Here is a 19,439-nt window from a genome sequence, read left to right on the forward strand (position 1 = left end):
TTGTCAAAAACTGTCTCTTGTCATTTTTAACATTTTTGACACTTTTTTCGTGAAATGGTAGGGGTACTTATGTACCCCCTTACCATTTCACACAGGGGGGGGGCCGGGATCTGGGGGTCACCTAGTTAAAGGGGGCTTCCAGATTCCGATAAGCCCCCCGCCCGCAGACCCCCACAACCACCGGCCAGGGTTGTGGGGATGAGGCCCTTGTCCTCATCAACATGGGGACAAGGTGTTTTGGGGGGCTACCCCAAAGCACCCTCCCAATGTTGAGGGCATGTGGCCTGGTACGGTTCAGGAGGGAGGGGGGCCGCACTCTCGTCCCCCCCTCTTTTCCTGCGGCCTGCCAGGTTGCGTGCTCGGATAAGGGTCTGGTATGGATTTTTGGGGGGACCCCACGCCGTTTTTTTTTTTTTTTTTGGCGCGGGGTTCCCCTTAAAATCCATACCAGACCTGAAGGGTCTGGTATGGAATTTAGGGGGAACCCCACGTCATTTTTTTTTTTTAATTTTGGCCGGGGTTCCCCTTAATATCCATACCAGACCTGAAGGGCCTGGTATGGAATTTAGGGGGACCCCCACGTCATTTTTTTTTTTAAATTTTGGTTCGGGGTTCCCCTTTGGGGAATTCCCATGCCGTTTTTATCAATGAACTTCTATGTGTATTGTCGGCAATGCAATAGCCGCGGGTAGTTTTAAATGAGTTTTTTCCTTCAAAATGTCATTTTGCTGTCAGACTGTTCTAAACACAGGAAACATGCGCCCCTTTACAGGCACACTATAGACACCCCCCAGGTACGAAATTTAAAGGGATATTACACTTTTATTGATTGACTTTAAGCATTATTAAAATCACTGCTCCTGAAAAAACGGCCGTTTTTAAAACTTTTTTTTGCATTGATCCATGTCCCCTGTGGCAGGACCCAGGTCCCCAAACACTTTTTATGACAATAACTTGCATATTAGCCTTTAAAATTAGCACTTTTGATTTCTCCCATAGACTTTTAAAGGGTGTTCCGCGGCATTCGAATTTGCCGCGAACACCCCAAATTGTTCGCTGTTTGGTGAACTTGCGAACAGCCAATGTTCGAGTCGAACATGAGTTCGACTCGAACTCGAAGCTCATCCCTACTCTGGAGGATGACGACATGCCAAAAGTGCTACATTCATTATGAATATTCTAATTATTTTAACTAAGGTTCTGAGTTTACATTTACACCTGCAAGGGGTGCAGTGGTACCTTTGGACAGTAAGTGGCAGTACAGTAGCAAAACTAATTTATGGACTATAAAACGCTATATTCCAGTCTTCTAGATCGCTATGAATTGTTGATTTGTTGTAGGATCATCTTCAATGAGATAATGCTCCATCCTTAAATTGCAATATTCATGCCGCTCATCTAACTGCTCATCTAGTTGTAGGTAGGACGCTACCCAGTTAGACTGTACTGTATAAATGTACCTATATGTTGTGGAAGGTATGTCACTTTTTATTTGGGGATATTTCGCTCTTGAGTTTAAAATAATTTTTGTCACGCTATTTGGTCCATGAAGACAGGGCCTGTTTTTTTTGTGGGGCGAGGGGGGTGGTTGTAGTACCCTCCTAGCATAGGATAATCAAGGGAGCAGTAATTTTTAAGCCTGGTCTGCTCAGGGGTTTTACAGGCTGGGTGTTTGATTTCCCCTGCCTCGTTATCAGGTTCCTGTCTAGCTGCATCAGAGGCCAGTAATTACTACCTAAGCTCACTTTCCTCTCTGTTATCACTTTATTGTACAAGCTTTCTGGCATGTGACATTTTTGGCATTCAAAGATGCCTGCACACTACCCAGCCAGCATGGAAACTATGCTCCTAAAAACAATATCAACAGAGGAACATTTACAACTTTAATTAATTAATTAATTAAATTAATTTTGGTATGCCTAAAATATCTTCTTAAATCATGCATGAATGTGCTTGTCAAGCATGCTTTCTTCAAGTATATATATATATATATATATATATATATATACACTTTTTTCGGTGAATCAAACGGAATGTCTTATTGGTTGACATGTGCAACCTGCACCATTTATTAAACACATCCCAAAAGAGATAGACCAAATCAAAATCCAGTGATGGCTGTTGTTGTTGCCTGAAGGCAAACTATAAAAATATAGTGGTCAATAAAGAACGTATGAAAGGAATAACTGTCATTACACAGCTATCCAACAACAATATTCACTTTCAACCATCTCCCTAAGACCATGTGGTTATTATTGCTTCATTTTAAATATCTTTGGCTGGGACCCAAAACGCCAGCCTGTTGCTGATTTCAGGTCTCACAGTTGGTAGAGCAAAGCTGTTATTAGATCAGTCATAGTGCCATCTGTTTGCCTTATTGTATGGGAGCTTGTTTTGGTTATAGAAAGGAACTGGACGACTGAAGACAAACGTTTGATTTCACAGAAGTATTGGCAGATCTCTTTGGAAAACAGTGCAAATCATTAAAGACTTTTGTCTTTTAAATATTATCAATACATTGTAGTTCAAACTTTATATCAAAAGGGTACAGAGGTACAATTAGTGTATGTCACTCTAATTTGATAAAATTGTGCCGGAATTCAACTTATTTCATCTTTGTAACAGTTTCAAATGACACATGGCATTTCAACTTCCAAAGTAGAAACAGAATCATTAATGTTCCACTTGTTAGAGCCTTTGAGCTATTTCATGACTTTATTCAGCATTAAGCCATATGTCACTCCTTGTTTATGTTCGCCTGTTATCACTAGACACATATCTTTATACTTATTTTTTGTGCCTTTTGGCATATTGTATTTCCCAACTAATAGGCATCCATTCTCAATTTTAATCTCCATTTATGTCAAAATTAATACAATTGTAAGAAATGTTTATAGTAAATATATTGTAAACCCTAACTAAATGACATGTAGTTTTCCTCAAGCACTGTGCATCATAAACAATTGCCATGCTTTCATTTTCTGGGTTTTTTTTACAATTTTTTGCAAAAACAACAGTTTAGGCACAGACAGGAAGATTGGTTTATAACAAAAACATTGTAGTACAAACCGCTTCAAAATGTGGTTGCAGGACGACAGTAAAGAATGTGTTAAGGGAGGTAGGGAAGTGAATAGTGGTGGGACCCATAGAATAACCCGAGGGTAGTGGTGCGGGAAGTCATCAGAGATCAGATTGGATGGGAACCTTGTCTAGTGATGTTCTAAAAGATGAGAGAGGCAAGACAGAGGCATTTGTGGGGCCATGAGTAGCAATATAGATTTTCTCTTGTTGTTGGCCCAGCATTGTGATGGCTTGAGTGATAAAAATCACCTGTATCTCAAAAGGAGATATTGGATAGATAGGTATCCAGGAGGAGGGGATAGTAGGGGAGGAAGTAGAATGTGCCTGCCTTATAGGGGTCCCTAAAGTATTAACCTGGACATCCTCATGCTGGGAAGGAGGAAGGGGTAGTTCAAGGACATACAAGGACATATTGCTTCCATTGGTAAAAAGTGTAAGTGTCTGTCAGGTGGAGGAGGTTTTTTGTATTTGTTAGACTATTTGTGCCAATTTTTCTTTGTATGCATTAAGCGAGACGTATTGTCTTGACTGATATGGAATAATTCTTCCATATCAGCTATCATTTAATGTGTGCAATTCATACTTGTATTGTTGGGGCATCAGGCAATTTCCAGTGCCTAGGAATTACAGATGTCGCCTCACTGAGCAGGTGCAGCATAGGAGAGTGAATAGGGGAGTTTGCTATATAGCGCTGGATGATGTGGACTAAATTTAGCATGAAAGAGTGTTTGTATCTTTGCACTGGAAGATCAGAATAGTGGAAGCAAAAATTGGCAAGATGGTAGTCTAGGATACAGTCAGTGATCTGGGCGATTAGAGAATGAATTTTCAACCAGAAAGGGTTGTAGAATGGGACATGAACACCAGGTGTGTAAGAATTTCTCTGACCTTTTGGCAGCCCCAGCAGGTATAAGGTGTGTTGATTCACTGACATACTGTACAACCTGGGGTAAAGTTTATAGTTTGTTTCTTGGATATTAATATTAATGGATCTCTTCAGAATGCAAATGTTCATACGAGGAGCCTTCTGGGCATAGGGAGTGGAAAAAGGGTGATTACATAGATTAATCGAGTAAGATTAATTGAATAAGCAGTTTCTCAGAGAAACCTACTGTTTCAAAAGGAATAAAGGAGTGGGTAACTAGGTTCCAGCAGTCTTTAGAAAATAAAAGTACATCCAGTAAGACAATTTATGTGCTTGGTTTTTGAAATTGTGATAACTGAAGTCTCAAGACTGTTCATGTATAAAAAAAAAGTGCACCCAAGGGTTTAAGTCTGGCTACCAGCCTTTTAGAAAGGTTTTTGTCTGGCTGGGAAGAACATCTGGGTACATCTGTAAAGGCAATAGGGACTGACTGAGCTGACACTATAAGTTTTCTAAACGTAATGTAGAAGGCCTTCAGTATCGCACCAATGGTCTGTAAGCAGGTGATTCCAGAATGTTCCCTGTGATAAATGTTTTATTTTTCATGTTTTATTCTTATGGGTTTTGGTTACTGCATTTATCTGTGAGAAAACTGTATATCCTAATGTGAGTTCATTATGCTGTTAATTGTTGTTGCCCTGCTGAGCCAGTAAGCCCTGAGAAGCAAGGGTTAACACTGCTAGTCAGGTTTCTCATGTTTTTCAGGAAAGCCATTTGGACCTGTGGAGGGTATGGGGGTGTTCCAGCAAAGGATGTTGGTGCCACTCTGCTGCTTAACCGTCCTTGTGGGGGCCCAGTCGGGGTTCCAAGGGGTATGGATCTATGCTGCCAATTATGGACTCTTGCCTTTCAAAGGACTTAGATGGGCTTAAAAGACTTAATCACCAATAAGGAATGGCACAACAAAAATCCACTTTAGAGGACTTGTACAGAAAATACGTGGAAGACAACTGGTTGAATTGTTCATCTGTATTGCTTGACTATAAAGAATAAAGTAAAGAACTTTATTGTTAACAATACCTGTTTTGAAGTCACTAAGGAGGTGCATGCATGGCATATCTACAGAACAAGGTTTACTAAGGGGACAAGAGAAGTTATAAGATACAGTACAAAGGTCTAATGAGTAGAGTAGCTGTCCTAAGGCTGCATTTCCATTGCTCATGACTACCATACTTGTGTCAGGTGCTTTACAGCCAACCAGTCAGGAAACAGGTGATATTTTTTTGAAAGCCTATGGCGTGCATAACACACCCAAAAACTTCACCCGGTGCATAAAAAAAGTGCACACACATAAAGAGTGCTCACAAAAAAGTGCAACGGGTACACAGACGTGCCAATTCCCTGATCCCCGGGGCGTTAGGCTCCAGATGGGGACAAAGGTACTTACAATAGTCTATCTGGTCGAAACCAGACAGACCCCGTTCCCAGGAAGGCCTACCGAAGCAGAGCCCACCCAAGTACTAGGTGGGGCTCCCCCGAAGGGAGACCCCATGAGTCAGGGCGGACGAAGCCAGAAGGCCATGTCCACCCCTCCACAAGACTTTCAGGGCTGGCCCGAGGACCCGTCCTTACTCATCACACAGTGACAAATGTGAACAAGACGTGACAAAACATAGGATTCAATCAAAAAAGAAAGAAAATAAATAGAAAGTGGGGAAGGGATAGTGAAGAGGAGAGTGAAAAAGGTGGCCATTGTGTAAAACAATGACCAGGCCCTCCGGCCAGGAATAAAAAATTCCTCTGGTCCTAGCCAAAAGGCCCGGTCCAAGAGGCAGGTGCTAAAAAAAGCGTGTTTATGGTGCAGTGACCGTGGTGCCTCAAATCAAAGTGACTGCCACTCACAGTGATTTTATGGCACCCCTGGACTGCCACTCCAGGGGCACTACTCCATAGGCTTTCAAGACCAACCCTGGCCACCAGCCCAGACCACAGCAGACCCCACCCCAGGCAGAAAGGCATGGAGTTCTGGAAGCTTGGTGAGAGCCCTTTACCATCAGGCTCCACCGTCGTTCCGTCCCTCCTACCTAATTACATTCGGAAAATACTGGCCGCTCCCCTGGTGGGAGGAAGGGGAGCCAGCGTTCTCTCCCAAATAACTGTCCGGAGCTAGATCTGCCCCAATCCAGGCCAGAAGGCCGGGGTCCCGACCCTCCGGATCAGACCCCGTGGTTCTCCATCCACATCAGAAGGCTTCCCTTTCGGCTACGAACCGTCCAGGTCACCTTTACTCCAGCAGATTTTGCATATCAACCGCCATCCCATCTCTATCTTGCCATAGATCAGGGACGGAAGCAAGCGCCACCTCCTGGAAACTGCTAAGAACAGATACTACACTTGATCTTAGCCAAAAGGCAGAGAAACAGGTGATATGGCAAGTGTGACAGATGAAGGGAGAAGAGCACCCAAGGGTTTATGGAGAAGTGAGTTTCCTGTATCCAATAGCAACATGCAGATCAATGTCACTGAGAGTGAAGTGACGGGACTACTGAGTTGGTGGAGTCAGGTACAAGCTCCATGGTACAGGCTCAGAAATGCTGCACAATTAGAGGAAGAAAAAGTCTAGTAAGGAATTATGTCCAGAGTGAACAAATGTAGAAGCTTACAGGCATTCGCCCATTGATTGTAAAGAGTTAACAGTGTTCTCACGAGGGAGTTTGGCTTTTAAGTTAGAGTGCTGCCTTAATGCTAATTTCACGTGACCGAAGCCTCAGCCCTCCATTGGGGCACTAGCGAGAGCTCTCTCTGGGTTCTACAACTCTGAACATGTTAAGCTCCACCCATAGGTCAGCTGCAAGAGAGTGGTAAAGGAAAGACTGGATGTTTATCTGGTCCACAGTTCTCACAAGATGGCAGGCTTGGTAATACTTCTGTCAGAAAACCCAGTGCCTCCCATGCATTTAGGGGTTATAGGTGTTGTGATACTAATTCTGGCTGGTTTGTTGTTCCAAAGATATTTGAAAAATATGGCTTGGACAGAGGCAAAGAGGTTGTTTGGAATAGTAATAGATATAATCTGAAAAAGATATAAAAGATGGCGGGGGTTTTTATTTTTAGGATCGCTGATTGACCAAACAAGGAAAATACAGACTTGTACCTGTTTTGTAGATCTGCTTTTAGGCAGGTGCAGGTAGACTTCCCTTCATGGATGGCACTGTTGCATCCACCTTGCAGGGAGAGTGGGGGACAAGAGGAGTATCTATTCCTTTTAGGGCTCTGCATCATCATCGGGTGGGCTGCTGTCCAATTGGATGCTGCCACCCGGATGACCCTTTAGCCATCTTTTGTGAGGGCAGAGCTTGCAAAAAGCCCTGGCTCACTGCAGTTGGTGCACATTTTGCATGTGGTTAGGTGAGTGACAGGAATTTGCTTGATAGGGAGAGTGAACCTAGCGTAGAAAAAAGTTCGAGGAGGAGGGACGGCATAGGGATTGTTGCAGAGCTCCTTTTCTTTTTCCTTTGTTGCAGCTCATTGATACTGCTCTTCTTTTTGGAGTCTTTTTGCAGCCACTTTTCAACATCCATGTACTCCAGAAATTACGGCATGGCTTTCTCATTGTGTATTTCCTGATGGTGACAACAGTGGACCATGCCTATGTAATGTGTGTTACAAGCTGCCAACTCAGGAGTACAACTGAAAGAGACAGAATGCTGTCACCCTTTTAATGGGATGTACCTGAACAAGGACCTTCATGGTAAGATCACTAGGTATTATTTTAGTAAAAGCTACAGACCTAAAATGACTTTTAAAGTTACCTTAGCATGATAAAGCTTATATGAGATTGTAAAGCCCAATTCAGGCACAGCTAATTTTAAATCTCCACTTGTGGGGGGCATTCACCCTGCACCTGGGGGTACCTTTCGTCAAGAACGCACTCACCAATGCCTGGGACCAGACATGACTGTCATGTCAGAATCAAACATGAAGGCAGTTCCCCAACTTAGACATGAGCTGTAACACTGTGTGCAGTAAGAAAAATATAGAGTTCCTCTGAAAAGTGCTGTCTCGTGTCACTACACACTTTAACTTGATGTAAGCTGCAATTAGGAGGGACACCACTCATGCAGCCCATGAGCCTGTGCCCACCCCTCCCCTCCAGTCCAGTGTATCTCTGTTACCTCACTCCCAGTAACAGAATGGGGTCCTGCGGTGCACATAACGTGGACCTCACGCATGCACCCGTTAACTCCTTCCATGTGACCAGGATAAGAGTCTCTGTAATGTGAGTTCAGTCCCAGTTCCTACGGGAAGCCGACCACTGGGGAGGGAGCCAGATCACAGACCCCCTCACTACTGGAGGACCCATCACCTGCACCTGGTACCACGCTCCAGGACTGACTGCAATGTATCTTGCACTAATACTTGTTTTACCATAGCAACTGTATTACTCCTCCTGCTAGACTTGCTGAGTAGACCTTTGTAGTAGCCTTTCCTCATACCTCACATGTGCTTTACTGACCCTCATTCTTTTGATATGCCAAAACCAGCATGCACCCCTTTAAATGACTTGAGACCAGGCTTAGAACAGTTGATGCAACTTTACTTAAAAGGCTTTAGCATAAGAGTGCAACGTGAACAACATCACATGACCCTAGCTATCACTAGCTGGTTGCCCAGGCATACCTCTGCAGGTGTTAGTCCATAGCTGACATTCTCCAAGTCCTTGCTGATCCTTGGATCTCCGGTGTTTCCGATGGACTGCAAGGCACAGCAGTCCTCTTCTACACCAATCACAGGATGTTCGCCAACAGCCACCCCTGGACTGCAGTCAGGATACAGGTGATATGGCAAGGGTGACAGATGACGGGAGAAGAACATGCATGGGTTTATGGAGAAGTGAGCTTCCTGTATCCAATAGCAACATGCAGATCAATGTTCACTCTGCTTAGCCATTCAGAAAGCACAGTGCAAACTTTATTATTGTGAATAGCAAAGTGAGGAAAGTGGTGGCACAACACCAGGATTGGTGTCTTTCATAGACCCTGTTCCAATGCAATTCCTGCTGTACATAGCAGGTTATCTCAGCAGAGCTTAGAGAGAGCATCTGAAGTGATAAAAATAGTGTTAATGTGAGAGTTATAAATGTAAAAAAACATACAAATAGCTGTGCCTGAAGTTGCATTTATCAACCCGGTTCCCATATACAGTACTTTAACATGTAACAAAATTTGTGACCTGGAAACATTCCAGTAGAGCAGATCCCCAGTGATCAAGGGAATTCCTATATAATTATTTTTCCTAATGTAGAGCTCCAGCTACAAATTTTTTAACATTTTTTTTATTATTTGACAAGGCAAGGGAGTTGGTGTCACTAGGACTTGAATTCTAAGCGATGGAATCTCTGAAGAGCTATAAGATGTCAGTAAGCAACTTATCTCCTTGAGTTTTAAGTGGATAAATGAGAGTACCTTATAATATGAATCAAAATCATATTTTATCACACTGAATTTACTACATAGATGAACATAGACATTTTCACATGATCTGGGATTATTAGCTTTCCCAGGATTCCAGGAGAAAGTCAAGTGATGTTAACCTACCCTAGGTACAATCCCAAGATATCAAGGTGCAAAGTAAGTTACTTATCTACATTTTGTCTCCCCATGCTTTATCTGATGGTGACAACATTGGAACTTGCCTGCTCAATGTTTGTTGGCAAAGCTAATTTTAGTCCCCATTGGAGGCATCTGTGAAAGGGTGGGAATGCAAAACTACAATTAGGGGACAGTTGTCACCCCATAACAGTACATGCCTGTACAAGCATGTTCATGGTATGGTCACCAGTTAGTATTTTAACAAAAGCTTGTTTTTGTGTTTAAAAAGATTGAAAACTACTTTTGAAAATTTACATTGAGATGTTTTTATGGAAATTTAGTGAGCATCTGTGTTATTCAGTATGAGACAGAGAACGTGTTGGTTTATTTTAGAAACCTACTGTGTCTGGCACTAGCAGGATTAAACTTGTTATGTGTCAAATTAAAAAGATTGGTATAAAAAAGTGCAAAACCATACCATATGAGAGTAAACAGTAAAGCAGAGACATGCATATTTCCATGTGTTTGAAACATGAAAATATTCAACCTTGCCAGTTATATAGAAACTGTGTCCTGGTGATGATACATTCATTCAAGACTGAGGCATTTAAAAAAAAGGGGGTGCAGATGGCAAGACGCATTATGGAAAAGCTAGTCCAAGTAACAAAAGAGCATTCTAGGAAAACAGATCTCTGAAATATTCAGCCTGATGTACTAAAGTGAGAAGAGAAACATATGCTTTTTAAATATCCAATTGTGCCGGAGAACTTAAAAAAAATAGTCTTGACTTAATGGGATGGCTAAACATGAACACAGGTGCATTTCATGAATATTTAAACTGCTTTTTAATTTAGCACCCTAGGCCTTTTTTTTATAATTTATATGTTTTTCTTTTATTTTTAGTTGGCCCAAGTTCTCTTTAGGAGACTCATTGTACCACTGTCATAAATAATGGAATATGTGCTGATATCTGCTAGAAAAGCTAGTGCAATCTTTTTTTGAAAAACACAGTGATCAGTGTGGCAGCTGGTGGGTTTTTTTTTGGGGGGGGATGGGGCAAACAACCACCCATCCCCATGAAGCGGCACCTACCCCCCTGCTGTTTGCCTATCAGGCCGGTACTTACCCCATCCTGGCGGGTGGTGGGTGGCAGGCAGCGTAGTGCAGCTGCTCAGCTGATCGGATAAAACCTGCTTCCTGATTGGTCGGAAGGAGGATCAGTGTTACAACAGCAAATATTGATTCGCTGTTGTAACACACCTGGGTGGGCTCGGAGCGCACTCTCTGCGACCCAAGCCCACTCTATATTGAAGCATATTAGAGCCTCTGGCTCTAATCAGTGCTTCAAAAAAAACAGCCCCCCCACATTGGAATGCATGCGCTGGTGTTCTGAAAGGGACCAGATGCATGGATAGGAGAGGCGGCGCCCATGCACCCTGAATGGATGGGCCGTCCCTGCCAGGATCACTGATCCTGGCACAGTGGCCCCTATCAGCACCAACAACAATGGTAAATTTCTAGGTGAACTCATACTACCAACATATAAGCCCTTAATAACTATAAGGCCTCATGCACACAGGACATCTTTTTTAAATCTCCTAGAAGCCAGAAGCATTCTTGAAGTAAACATGCCTGACGCTTGTAAAAGTGTCTAACGCTTTTACAAACGTTTAGGCGCATTTACAGACGTTGATTGATTTTATTGGCCAGAATAAATAATTGATTTTGTCCATTGAAATGAATTAATGCTCAAGCACTAAACGCACCAAACTTTTAGTTGCGTTTACAAGCTTTTTTACAAGTGTTTTTCCTGCCCAAACTCTGCTGCTCCTGGATGCACTGGCAGAAGGTTTTTTTTCCTGTCTCTAAACTCTCCTGCCATTAAACGCTGCTAAAAGTCTATGTTTGCATGGACACATAGGCTAACATGCAGGGGAGTTTAGAGGCAGAAAAAAAAATGTCTGACGCCCCTAGAAGCAGCTTTAAAAACACCCTGTGCGCATGAGGCCTAAATGTGTCTGTAAACCCTCTACACTTCTGACATTGGATTGTCAAAGCCGCTCCCCCGCTTATCAACCGCCCAGCACCTCCCCCTCTGTCAGACTACTGTAAACAGCGAGTGGGGACTCTGTATCTGCATGTGCTGGCTTTGTGTATGCAGACTCATCCCCCGCTTATACCCCTCCCTTGCTGCACAGTGACTGAAAGAATTCAGCCTGCTTTTTTTTCCTCTCTCTCTGTCTGCTGGCAGTGTGTTGTCCGTTCCCTCTTCTCCCCCTCTGGCAGTCGGATTGGATCCTATCAGAGGGCATGAGAGTGAGGACCAATGGAAATAAGAGAGAAAACTTACTGGGCAGAAGCTATGTACATTGGGATTTGTAGTTTCCTCAGAGGGAGAGCACAATGCAAGTGTATGGAGGACAGATGGACTCTAAACTACAGGAGTCAATATCCCTTTATACAGAGGAGGAGAGACAAGGCTGTTTTTCCCAGGCAAAAGAGATATACTGGGAATCTTTTGAAGTGGGGAGCAGTGCTGAAAGGACCTACAGCAGGATGTCCCACAATTGTACCAATAAAAGAAGAGCTACACAGAAGGGATTTGCTGTCTGATTCTGTCTGCATACTTCAAAGGGAGGACAGAGCTGCTCCCACAGCTGTCAACACTTACTAGAGACTGATACACATAGATGATCAAGTGTTGAGAGTCTAAGCCTACAGGGCCTAATGGCAAGATCCGCTAACCATCAAGCGTGTGGAATGGGACCTGTCACCTGCCCAGAGTAGCGAGAGGAGAACTCACATTTAACCCCTTGCTACACCCTGTTCTACATAAACTGCTCCTTACTTAGTAGCCCTGCAGTTATAAATCACTGACTCTTAAAGGAATAGACTTTTGTACACTGCTGACAGAAGGGCCCCACCTCAAATTAACTACACTAACCTTAAGGCGCCAGGTGTTTGCCTCCACCATATAGGGATACCCTGGTTAGGAATACTTACAGATAACCGTAATTGGGGTATCACTAAAGAGTGTACTGAAGTACATTAACATTATCTCAGTTAAGTTTGGACTAACATTGACAAAGTTTAGGCATTTCCTCCTGTGATAGGCCAGAATTTACTTTATTAGTTCTGCAACTTTGAATTGTTTATTTGCTTGATGGCAAGTATTGCATTGTTTACTTGCTTTGATAATACATTTACTTAGGTTATCATTTGGTAGTCTTTGGCCTAATTTCCGTGCATTATTATACATCTGTGACTTATTAATGCTTAATTTATCCAGGTGTGAGTGGTCCTCCACCCCTAACCAGGTGTATCAGTGGGGACTGAGCAGTTTTAAGAGTTGTAGCAGAACAGAGGATCTGTCAATGTGTAGTGAGGACAGTGGGGGAAAGATAACAAAGTGTGCAGTACAGATTGTTGGGGGAAGAAATGGCAGTGGGTTGTGTGGACAATGGGAGGGGGATGAAAAAATGTGTAGCACGGATAGTGGGGGGAGAGTTGGCAGTGTGTAGCATGGACATTGGGGGAGAATGACAAAGTTTGTGGAATAGACAATGGGGGAGAGATTAAAGCATGTGCAGTTTGGATAGTGGGGACAAGATTACAAGGTGGACAGTACCGAGGGAGAGTATGTAGTATGGGCAGTATGTTGGGAGCTGCCAAACTTCATAGTACGGACAGTGGGGTAGGGATGGGCCGAACAACCCCCAGTTCGGTTCGCACTAGAAATTTCGAACATCACGAAAGTTCGGAACTGAATAACGAACCCCAGTTTAATCTTTGGGACCCAACCTTAAAAAATCAAAAGTGCCCATTTTGAAGGCTTATATGCAAGTAATTGGGCATACAATGGTTATGGGGGTCCGAGTACTGCCCTGGAGGACATGTATCAATGAAAAAAAAGTAGTTTTGTAAAAAACGTCATTTTTAAATGAGCAGTGATTTATTGATACTTAAAATGAAAGCCTAAAAATGAAAAATTCCTTGCAATATAGTGCCTGGGGGGTCCCCTTAGTCTACCTGTAAAGTGGCACTATACTGTGTATAGAAGCTGCTGCAGAAATATTTGCATTCATAAAGCCAAAAAAAATGAAATTTTCCCTGCAAGCTTTCTTTATTTTGTAAGCAATGGCTTGCGGAGCCAGTCTGAATGATGAGGCTACAATGTAGTGCACGGGAAACAAGATTAGAGATTTTTTGGATAAATATACTGTGTTAAACAGTCACTACACTCACACTGACTGAACATTCACACTAATGTAAAGATGAATGGTTGCTCTACACTCACACTGAACTATCTCTAGATTCACACTAAACTGACATTCTACACTGACAATAGAATCAGAATAGCCCACTATAGCACACTAATGCCTCGTTTCCACTGAGCGGATCGGTTCGGTTCGGTACGGTGCGCTATTTTGGGTGTTTCCATTATGAAAGCGGCCCATACAACCAAACCGAACCACTCCATTCAGGGTCCTGCTTCAGATGTGGGGCCACAGAAAATGGAACGGTTCGGTTAGGGCGGAGCTACGATACATTCCACTGATTGTCTGACAGAAAACCCTCTGCTGTGCTATGCTGAGGCATTTTTTATAAACCCTGTATGGCCCCTTGTGGTCCCACTTGCAGTGGAAACGCTCACCAGAATAGACCGGACCATTCTAGGCCATTCAAACTGTACCAACCCGAACCGATCCGCTCAGTGGAAACGAGGCATAACTGTCTAATAGCACTGAACAGAGCCCTGTTCTATCTCTCTCCACGCTGATATCACACTGAAAATGGCCACTATGGAAAGAATTAGACATGTGCACACTGAAATATTTCGTTTCGGAATTTCGTTTTCGTCTCAAAAATAAATTTATTTAGTTACTCCCGAAATTAGTTTTTATTTATTTCGTTTTTCGTTAAAAATTGCATTCGTCCGAAAATCCAAATTAAGGTCGAATCTGTCATTGAAGGCTTATGGTGTCTGTCGAATGTTCAAAGAAGATTCGACGGAGCAGCTAAACTGTACAATGCCGTATAGTTTACATGCTCCGTCGAATCTTCTTAGAACTTTCAACAGACACCATAAGCCAAAGTACGTGTGTACTTAGTTCTAGCTATTTTACTGCTCCACCTCTTTGGTTACAATCAGCCAATAACATTCATCATCATCATTATTTTTATTTATCTTTTCTCCCCCACGTCGAATCTTTCCTCCCCTACGTCGAATCTTTCCTCCCCTACGTCGAATCTTTTCTCCCCTACGTCAAATCTTTTCTCCCCTACGTCGAATCTTTACTCCCCTACGTCGAATCTTTTCTCTCTACGTCGAATCTTTTCTCTCTATGTAGAATAATCTTGGACTAATAGAGCTAAGGTTAGGCACATTCGACCACAGGTTTGATGGACACAGATTGTTATTGTCATCATCATGTCGAATCTCCTATCTATATCGAACTGTTGTAGCAACGAAAACGAAAATAAAACATTTGTTTATGTCGGATGTTTCGTTTTTCGGACTCTGCACTTTCGTTATCGTTTGTTAAAACGATAACGAAAATACCTGAAATTCGGACGAAAATGCATTCGGACGAAAACGAATGCACATGTCTAGAAAGAATACTTTTTTAGTGTTGGGCGGGACTAACAGCAATGAGCCATGATTTGATAGAGTCATCGTGACAGCATCCAATCATGGCTCTGACAGTGCTCTGTCCCCTGATTGACCAAAGCTTTCATTGCTTCAGCCAATCAAGGCTTTCAATGCATTGTGCGGTGGCGCAGAGCATTGTGGTCATTCGGCAGGTCCAACAAACAGTCGAACGCCCTGATAATTCAGTTGGTCGGCGAACATGCGAACAGCCAATGTTCGGCCCAGACTCATGCTCGGGCCGAAATGTTCGCCCATCCCTACAGTGGGGAACACAAACGTATTGTTTAGTTTGACCAGTGGAGGAGAGCTGGTGCTAGAGTGTTGACAGGGGGGTGGAGAGCTAATAGAGTATATAGTGTGGACTATGGGGGAAGAGATGCCATAAAGTGTGTGTAAACAGTGGGGACAGAGCTTTCAGAGAATGTAGTATGTATCAACCGTGTGTGACAACAGTGACCATGCCTGTATAATTTGGTGGAGGGGGATTATGGTGTGGGATTGCTTTTCAGGAGTTGGGCTTGGTCCCTTAGTTCCAGTGAAGGGAACTCTTAAGGTGTCAGCATACCAAGACATTCTGGACAATTTCATGCTCCCAACTTTGTGGGAACAGTTTGGGGATGGCTCCTTCCTGACAAATTCAGCTCCCTTTGATTTCAGCGGGGTTTGGGTTCAGCAGTGAACTTCTGTGAAGTTCACCAAAATCCGAGCAGTTCTGTTCATCACTAATAATGATGAACATCAGCTACTATATGACAAAGCAATGCTCACTTTGCTAAAGTACATGTATGACTTGTTTTGGAAATAGATTGGAATCAACAAATACTCATACTGTAATAAGCTTGATGGTATATGTCATACTTTGATATGTGTACCTATTAGTGCTTCTATAACTGTATATGTAGAATTCAACTTTATTGGAAAAGCATTCTTTGCATATTCTGTGCTTATATATATATTAACAATTAATGATATTACCTGTTGACAAGGATTTATTTTCGACACCTGTCTTTTAAAGGAATCTTTTCCAAACAAAATGAGTCTTGAAACTATACAATCAGTAGATTATATTTAATTATACTGTGACCACATTGTGACATGGTTCATGTTTTGCGATAAAGCAGAACTTTATTTCCTATATGTTTGAGTAAATATTTGAAATATTTAAAAAAGAACATGCTTCTGGCTGAGCCAAATCATTTTTTACAGGGACAGATGTTATTCTTCTCTGAATGTACAAACAGGATGTTCTGTCTCCTCTTCACATTAAAGATGAATACACTGTAGTTTTGCCAATATGTTTTCGTGTATACAAACATATTTGGACTTTTGATGTACAAAGGTTGTTTAGATTTTAACTTCATGCTATCTTTAAGAAAGTTTTTGTTGCCCTTGCTTTGGATTTGTAGAACACATTTAATATTTGTGGCATGCTTTATAGCTCAACACTATGATATTAAAAATGATACAACAAATCATACAATTACATATGTGCATGTTATCCTTACTTAAAAAAGCAGATTGTCATCAATTCATTTGTACAGAACTGCTAAAAACCCCTCAAAAGCACAAAACTACATGTCTCTCCAGCCAGAATACTAACGTGTCCTTTGTGTTATGATCTGGATTATGCTGAATTTTTAGGCCTTCTGCCTGCCAAAAAGTAGACTCTTTTTTGCTGATTTGATGGTCCCCATGGACGTTGGGTATTTTAATATGTACTTCCTTCCTTGTCATTTTTTTTTGCTATTTCATGTTTGATCTGTCATTACTGCTTCAACTAACGTGTCTTGAAAAAAGACATGGACACCTAAATGGCCATAGGAGCTTTTTTCATTTTCTTCTCATTTTGTATTTATTTTGTACTTAAATTATTAATCTGAACCCATATTAAAAATGTGACAGAAAAGATGTAAATGTGTACTTATCACATGTCAATAAAATAAAAATAAAATACAAGTAAATATAAATATAGGAAAGCTGCACGTCTTCCAGCTTAAGTAAGCCAAAGATATAAAGAAATAGACAATAAAGACCACGCTCTAACATATACATATGTAGCGCCCTGCTCCTAATGGGCAGGTGCTGTTTGTGTAAATTTAAGGTTGTCTGAAGCTGTAGTTTAGCTCAGACTAAATATGGTAAATTTACTGGTTTCTGTATCAGTTCAGCTGGGTTGTGTCAGTTTCCACTTGACCATGGGTGTCGCTGTGGCCACCGGTAAGTGTTAAAAATGCAACAGGCTGGATGCATTCTGTACCCTTTTACTGAGAAACAGCCCGGTGGGAGTGGTTCACTCGCTGTGCATTCTGGGTAAGGGTATTTAAGGTACAGGCGCCATGTTTTGAGGTCCTTTTCTCTTTCTTTGCATTGTGGTCCCTGACCTGAAGGTCCTCCTGGCCAAAGGGGGCCGGGGCAGCTTGCCCAAGGCGTTGCTACTACAGAAGTAGGCCCAGGAGCTCTGGGACCTGCTGATCCAAAGGGTGGCCTGTGCTGTCTTTCCTGCGGGGAGAAGCCAATCGGTTTGAGGAGACCAGGGGAGGACTTCTCTGGAGGTGACGGAGCAAAGTATGCTGGTATATCAGGAGGAGTCTGGAAACTCAATCGAAGGATGCAACCTGGATCACCTATCTCACAGTATCGCCGGCTCGGCTGAAAGAAACTGGTACTGTGCAGTTAAGCTTTAAACTTAGAAAAGTTTGGTTACACCGTTCTGTGGCAGAGGACTTGTGTAACGACCGCAACTATTATTCGTTTTTTCCATCAAGTCTGTGGCAGAGACTGTGTCCGAGCATTGCACCGACTGCTAGGTCAGTGAGAGGGGCCTATCCGGTGAATGCTATATCCAGTTGAGGAAACCGTTTGTCCTCTGGATAGAAGAAATACCCTGATCCGCAATACCATGTACCTGAATCCCCCCTAACCCTCCATCCCTCTACCTAACATTGAAGAATTAAAGAATTGCAAACATAAAGAAACGTAATGTTTGGTGCGAACATTACTGAATCTTTTCTTTTTTTATGGGACTCCCCTGTGACGGACACGAAGTAACGGTAAGCCCAATTTAAACCAGCAGCTCCTTCGGGGGTAAGTGCTACACATAATATAAAATTGTATGCAAAATCTATAATATCCAATACTAATTTAAAGTGCTCAGTGCAAAAATACATAAATAATATTCAATAAACAGTAAACAATTGTGTAAAAGTTAATAATATGCAGTTCCAATTTGACGTGCTCAGTGACAATAAATGCATCCAAAAATGAAGAAAAGTGGCACCCAGAAGAATAGTGCTCTTCCTAATTTTCCCAGTAGAAACACACACCGCACTCACCAGAAATGTATGACCTCTTTTTAAAAAAAAAAAAAGTTCAAAACTCGCTTAGATATTCCAAACAGGTGTTTCCATACATATCTGTAGGGTATCCTGTGCACATAGATGACTAGATCTCACCATACACTTGATGGTACTCCTGCACCTTTAAGAGACTCTAATAGTGTAGTATTATCCAGTTGTTATTCTGTTAAAATTGCACTTACATCAATCTAATATACTCAGGCATGTAGTGTCATGGAAATCTAACGCCGGTTTGCGCTCCACATGCGTTCCAATGACCGGAAAAGACATGTCCCGGAAGTCCCTCCCAACGTGTTTAGTCAGCAACATCTGACATCATTAGGGGTCACAACTTGCCATCGTGAAGTTACTGTGATCTGCCACTTTGGCAACAGATGGTATGAGACCAAATCCAAAGGAAGACATTATTCAGACAGACCTCCAACACTGTCAAACTGTCATGGAATGAAATTTATCCTCGGTGTCACAAGCAGGTATAGGTGCTGGTTCTAGTAGTATCTGGTCTTCTCTAGAGCTTCTGGTGGTATGGTTGGTGCACTGCAGACAGTTCTGGAATATGATCCTGGGGATTGCCCAGATGGTGACAGTTAACAGTACAAGTAGGACCAGAATTTAATACCAAATCATGGGGAAGAGATGAGGTCATGGCTGCAATGTAGTCCAAAAAACATGCTTAAAGACAGGGCAGATTGCAGATAGAAACCAGAAACCAGAGGGAGTGGGTACAAACCTGAAAAAATCTAAATAGTAATAACTTTTTTCTTATTGTGTTTTGTGCTTTTGTCCACTTCTGGACATTTGTGGCTAAATTCATCGCAAGGGTTTATAGGGGAGGTGGAGAGCCAGACAGCTGTTTATAGTTCAGGAAATTTAAAGTCCCCTTTTGTTCTGTT

General features: G+C 42.3%; 1 pseudogene; it reads right to left on the reverse strand.

Moving 5' to 3' along the window:
* Positions 1 to 6,240: 6,240 nt before the first annotated feature.
* On the reverse strand, positions 6,241 to 6,370 carry LOC141124413 (U2 spliceosomal RNA; annotated as a pseudogene).
* Positions 6,371 to 19,439: the final 13,069 nt, after the last annotated feature.

Source organism: Aquarana catesbeiana, linkage group LG01, assembly GCF_042186555.1.
Source record: "Aquarana catesbeiana isolate 2022-GZ linkage group LG01, ASM4218655v1, whole genome shotgun sequence".
NCBI lineage: Eukaryota > Metazoa > Chordata > Amphibia > Anura > Ranidae > Aquarana > Aquarana catesbeiana.